This window comes from Danio rerio, chromosome 16 (assembly GCF_049306965.1).
Source record: "Danio rerio strain Tuebingen ecotype United States chromosome 16, GRCz12tu, whole genome shotgun sequence".
Lineage (NCBI taxonomy): Eukaryota > Metazoa > Chordata > Actinopteri > Cypriniformes > Danionidae > Danio > Danio rerio.
This window is the reverse complement of record NC_133191.1, coordinates 38002397-38008946: the sequence shown is the minus strand read 5'-3', so window position 1 is coordinate 38008946 and position 6550 is coordinate 38002397. Positions and strand designations below refer to the sequence as shown.

The window sequence follows — 6550 nt, the reverse complement described above, 5'->3', positions numbered from 1 at the left end:
AACGCTGAACATTTTACCTCTTAAACTTCAAAGTTTACCGTCATCTCCTGTATAAGGTACAGAGGGTCCAGCACAACTGCCTGAGTTCTGAAAGAGCAAACACATTCTTGGTAAAATTATAATAGATGCAATGCTAAATATAAATCATTGTTTATTTTTTTGGTTAATAAATGCAGTACTAACCAGTCAGCATCACTTTTTACACCAACACACCTACAACAAAAATAACACTCATTCAGTTTGAAACATGCAGCACGTAGTCTACTTTTAAACTTTAAACTTTGTAAATAACAAAAAAATGAAAACATTTAAAATCCCAGGTGTATTTTATTTCATTTGTCCATATTAATTCAAATTCAGTTTGGATTGAATGTAAGATTTAAGATTTTAATTTAGATTGCTGTGAAAATGTACCTGTACCTTGTACTTATAACTAAAATGACAACATAAACATAAAGCAAATCTTATATCATATATCAGTGAACCTTATATCTACAAAACACTCAAAATCAAACAGAAAAACCCTGAACATTTTACCTCTTAAACTTGAAAGTTTACAGTCATCTCCTGTATAAGGTACAGAGGGTCCAGCACAACTGCCTGAGTTCTGAAAGAGCAAACACATTCTTGGTAAAATGACAATAGATGCAATGCTAAATATAAATCATTATTGTTATGGTTAAAAATGCAGTACTAACCAGTCAGCATCAATTTTTACACCAACACACCTACAACAAAAATAACACTTATTCAGTTTGAGACAGTCTACATTTAGACTTCACAAACGTTGTGAATAATAAAAAAATGAAAACATTTAAAATCCCAGGTGTATTTGATTTCATTTGTCCATATCAATTCAAATTCAGTTTGGATTGAATCTAAGAATTTACCTGTACCATGTACTTATAACCAAAATGAAAGAACCTGAAAGTCAACAAAGCAAAATATCAGTGAACCTTATTTGTGCAAATAAAACTCACTTAAAATCTACATAAAAAGATTTCATTTGCGATAACACCATGTGTAGTTCACTCTATTATCAAGGTTTCATTAAAATAAAACTCCTGATCTCCTAATAGTAAAGAAAGTATTGTTTGCTATAATGAATCGAACTGACAATTAGTTTGAAGAATTTTAAGACTGTGGAAGAACAACTCATCTTTATATCTTCATATTAGCTGCCCTTGAGGTTCTTAAAAGTGAATAAATAAATATCAATGACAGTTCAACTCGACTACAACAAACATTTAATTGTGTGCTTTAAGGTACACGTTGTATTTGAGGCCGAAAACGCATGACAGTGTAAACACTATAAATACTTTTAAATGTCACACACGTACTGTATCACTCTGTTATCTCTGTACACACAAACACGCGTCGCGAAATGCGGAAGTTTTTTTTCGTTCCATTTGGCGAGCGTTGTTAAATTCCATAACACTCTCATCAGTTCTTGCTTCTTATTTGCGTCTATTACCCCAGTTTGTCACGCGGGATGAATGAAATGTTCATGAGTTAAAGTGAAACTGCCGAACTGCAGTTAAAGTCAGGCATCCTGCTGATTTGATTCATAAGGGCACTTGTTTGTCAGACGGCTCACCGGTCAGGTATACATCCGCGCTAAAATAACAAAGTATGAAAGTCACCCAGCTCCCAACCCAACGTTGAGAATAGATTAACGGCGATATATTTTTTTTTTACCGCGCGATAAGTCTCGCGTTAACGCAGCACGTTAATGCTGATAACGGCCCACCACTAATAAAAACTTTACGAGTGTGTATTTCCCCTCATACCGAGTTACAAATGCCTCCAATTCACGCGAGTCTAACTTATAACTTACTTAAAAACCAGCAAAGCTGTTCCACTGAAACTCGGTCACACAGCCTTAATACGTCGGTCAAACTAAAGCTAACATTTGATAACGAGCGTTTGAAACACGTTAACGTTAGTGTTCATTAAAGGTAACGTATATCAACCAAACTACACAGTGACACAAACTTTGAATGCTATCCCTTGTTCAATGCACTGTACAAAGAAAACATTTATATTTCTATAAAATAATTAACATACCTTTTACACTCTTACAGACAAACTGACGTTTACCGTTAATCCAGTCAGGTGCAGAGGGAGTGAGTGGGTGATTGGACGTCACGCCACTTCCCGCGCACGGCAGTTTAGAAAAATACGGACAACCCAGATAGCAGGCAGTAATCGGCCCGAGCTCGGCTGCCCCTCGGCGCCTCCGGCTCCGACTCGGCATCGGCGAGTGTTATCCGGGCCGAGTGCGGCCCGCAGCTCGCTCGCGCACATGCGGTTGTGATGCGGCTGTAAAGCACTGGCCCGATTCCGGTCAACCATATCCTGGCCGCTTCTGGCAAGGACTCGGCTGATGGCAACCGATTAAGTTCTTATTTTATCTAGTAATCTGTTAGCTCCACGTTTAATGATAATTTGAGAAAATATTAATGGTACGATAGCAAAAAAAAAAAAAAAAAAAGAATATTTATTGTGGATGGTCGCAATGTTTAGACGCAAACAAAACAATATTATTTATAAATAGATTATACATGTCATCTAGAGAAAAACTATGTAAAATTCGCTTATTTTTGAGATAGCACGCTCCTGTGCTGACTGTTTTTTTTTTTAAAGCAGAAGTTGGTTTCATAATAAACACATGCGTTACTAAATTCCTGATCCAAACTCCAATCCAGACGGTGGCGGTAATGCTCCAAAAAGCTGGTTGTCAACCACCATGGCACGAAGATCACAAGAAGAAAAGGGTTGGTTTTTCAAACATTTCACGTGGAGTCCGGTCAGAAAGGTAAGCTTTTTACTGCTTGTGTTCTGTATAATTAGCGAATTTAGAGCTTAAAACATTTCCACGGTGTTTGGTTGTAACAGCGTTTAGTAATTTAAAACAGTTTGATACGAAATGTAACTTGCTTTAAGAAACACGTCTGGAGCTAATGTATGCTAACGCTAACAGTTACAAACACGTCTGAAAGTTCCTTTTCCTTTTACACAATGTTAGATTGTAACGTGTGTAGTAACTAAAAACTATTTTAATTATGTTAAAGAAACATGAAACGAATTTGTGTGTATGCTAACTTTGCGTTAAAGAAAGTTTCTGTAGACGAATCCATTAACTAACTTGGCAAAACGTGTTTTTTTCCTGATTTAACATTATAAAGTACCGTGGATGTTGAAAAAATCATTGTACAGGCGTATACTTCTCCAACAGTATTAATTCTGTGATTATGTGTAAATAAAAACGAATCGTTTTGGATTACTAAAATATTATTGTTTATCTTGTTTATGCAGTTAGTCACGAAAAATGATGGAAACTCGACTGTTTACTATTCTCTTTAAATTATCCGAGAGAAATATATTACTATGGACTTTAATTCATATGTGTTAGCCTATGTGAATCAATTATATCTTTTTTTCAAGCTGTAATGGTCAGTTAATGTAAAACTGAACGTCTTAAAGCAGATTTTGATGTTTTTTTTTTTGTTTTTTATGTTATTGACAGTGATAAATTCTGATTTAAATGAATGGGTAACAATATTTGTTGGTTAAGTCTCATTGTTCTTGTTTAACAAAGGTTAGTGAGATCATTTTGCAGCACATCACGACCAAAGAAGTCAATGGCACACTCTTTTGAACGTGAATAGGCATGTTATAGTTGTGTGCTAAAAGTCCATTATAAGCTGTAAACTGCTGATACATTTAGCTTTTCAGACATTACATTACTAATTGCTTCACAAATAGCTGAAATGGTTTATTGTTATTGGCTATCATCAACAAACATTTTTCACAATGGTAGGTTAATCTTCATGGGTACAGAATAATGCATGTGCTTGACCATCTTACAAATCTATGTCTCAGATTCATAAGGCTGTCACTCTGCATGAATCTCCGAATAAATCTTGTGCAACCTTCTGTGTACTGATTATTTACACTATAGGTATTATATGCATTAATTAACTTTGATAGTATTTCAGGGTTTGAACTTTTCTTTACGGGAGGTTAACAACAATGTGATGTTTTATTATAGATGCATATGAGGAAGCTCGACTCAAACATCCACACGCAACTGTGATTTCTGACTGGTAGACAGATGAGGATGATGATCGCCTGTCATACATCTAAAGACAGAACAGGTTTGTTTGCAATTATTTTAAACACATACTGTCAACATTATGTCATTGATCTATTACAACCTGTGAGTTTTGCCCTGGCACTATACTAAAGTGATGTTTTGTTTTGTAAATGTATCTGATTAAGGGACAGTATAGACACATCTATACCGTGATGAAGAAAAATTACTTGGAACAAAGAGGCTGGATAAAAGGCAGGTATGAAGATTTCAGAAATCAATGCAGCACCACAAGTCACATCACCATCAATGACTATGGCAGAAATCTTAAGACCACCATCAAGATGCACAGATACTGTACATTCCAGTACACCAGGCGTGTCCAAACTGCGGCCCGCGAGGCTTTTTATAAATATCAATAGAATCTGGCCCGCTATACAAAAATGAACGTAATTCAATAAATAACCACCGGGTGTCGCTATTACATGCATTCAATTAAGCAGCAGTTCTTGTTATGATCTATCTCTATCTATCTATCCATCTATCTATCTATCTATCTATCTGTCTGTCTGTCTGTCTGTCTATCTACACACAGTTGAAGTCTGAATTATTAGCCCCTCATTGATTTATTTCTTCTTTTTTAAATATTTCCCAAATGATGTTTAACAGAGCAAGAACATTTTTACAGTATGTCTGATAATATTTTTTCTTTTGGAGAAAGACTTATGTTTTATTTCGGCTAGAATAAAAAGCGGTTTAAATTTTTTTATGAACCATTTTAAGGTCAAAATTATTAGCCCCTTAAGTCTTCAGAACAAACCATTGTTATAAAATAACTTGCCTAATTACCTTAACTTGACTAGTTAACTTGATTAACCTAGTTAAGCCTTTAAATGTCACTTTAAGCTGTATAGAAGTGTCTTAAAAATATCTAGTCAAATATTATTTACTGTCATCATGGCAAAGATAAAATAAATCAGTTATTAGAAATGAGTTACTAAAACTAATATGTTTAGAAATGTGTGGAAAAAATGTTTAACTCTCCGTTAAACAGAAATTGGGGAAAAAATAAACGGTGGCTAATAATTTAGGGGGGCTAACAATTCTGACTTCAACTGTATATATATATCATGTCATATATATATATATCATGTGTATATATATATCATGTCATATCAGACATATATATATGTCTGTGTGATGTATGTAAAATTTGGCCCGCGACAACGTTTTTTTGCATCTGGCCCTCGGCCCAAAAAGTTTGGACACTCCTGCAGTACACCTATGAACATTTACAGTCTTTGTTCTAGTGCAGTTTGAGATCAAGACGGAACTTATTGCATCTCGTGATGTTTTTGTAAGACATCACTAAATTTGTTAAGGTTTAATGCAGCTAGAAAGTAAAGGTCAACTAGAGAATATCAGCAGTGGCTAACCCACTGTTGTATTTACAGAGGTTGTATGAGAATAAGCTACAGGTTGATTTATACTAATCTGTTATTTTTCTTTTTTAGCACGACTGACTGAAGTTTTAAAATCATGCAACGTCATAAAGCAGCAGCTGGGCCTGATTCTCACAAAACCAAAACAGACGTGATGAAATTCCAGATGTAAACACATTTGACCTTCCTTTGGCCAATTGGATTTGGAAAAGCTTGAAAATCAACTAAAGGAGCAGCCTGAACAAATGAAGAAACTGGTAAGTTCAAGCTCTTGCTAATTTCAAAGTGTTTTAAGTTTATTTGTTTTTTTTTATTGTTTTTTTTTTTTTTTGCTTCGTAGGTAGCCTACTTTTTTCCTAATTTTTTCTTTTTTTTTTACATTAGTACTTGTTCACTACTAATTATCTGTTTATCTTTTAATCACAGATGGAGTGAGGACAAATGTCCATACCACGCCACTGATAAAGAAGTGGAAAAATGCATTACAAGGTAGCTACAACTTGCCCCTGACAGGGATGGAGGAAGAAAGAAGAGAAAGCTAATGTGTCAAATGTCTACATCACTATTTTGTTTTAATTTTTAAACAACATTTTAAGTGTATTAGGATGTTCCCTGATACTTGAACAATTTGTTTCTTTCATTTGCATTTATATATATATATATATGTATATGTATATGTATATATTTATGTGTGTGTGTGTGTATATATGTATGGAATGTATGTATGTATGTGTGTGCGCCAAATTGTAAAGAAACATCTTGATACATTTTTAATAAACGTAATACAAATAAAATTATAAATATAAAATTGCACAAGACGTGTATATATATGAAATTTATAATCATCTCACTCATGTCTTGCTGTTTGTGCAATTGATTTTGTTCTGCAATTATTTATATATATATATATATATATATATATATATATATATATATATATATATATATATATATATATATATATATATATATATATATATATTTGTTTGTTTATTATTATTTTAATGTTTTA

At 33.7% G+C, this 6550-nt stretch overlaps 1 long non-coding RNA gene across 2 annotated transcripts; it reads left to right on the top strand.

Moving 5' to 3' along the window:
* Window positions 1–2763: 2763 nt before the first annotated feature.
* Window positions 2764–6137, top strand: LOC137487933 (uncharacterized). 2 transcript variants are annotated; one of them, XR_012392249.1, is made up of 5 exons: window positions 2764–2818; window positions 4055–4160; window positions 4285–4351; window positions 5611–5795; window positions 5965–6137. It is a non-coding gene; the product is annotated as an uncharacterized lncRNA (long non-coding RNA). The 2 variants fall into 2 exon arrangements; XR_011006755.2 differs by having other exon boundaries at window positions 4285–4355.
* The last annotated feature ends 413 nt before the right edge of the window (window positions 6138–6550 follow it).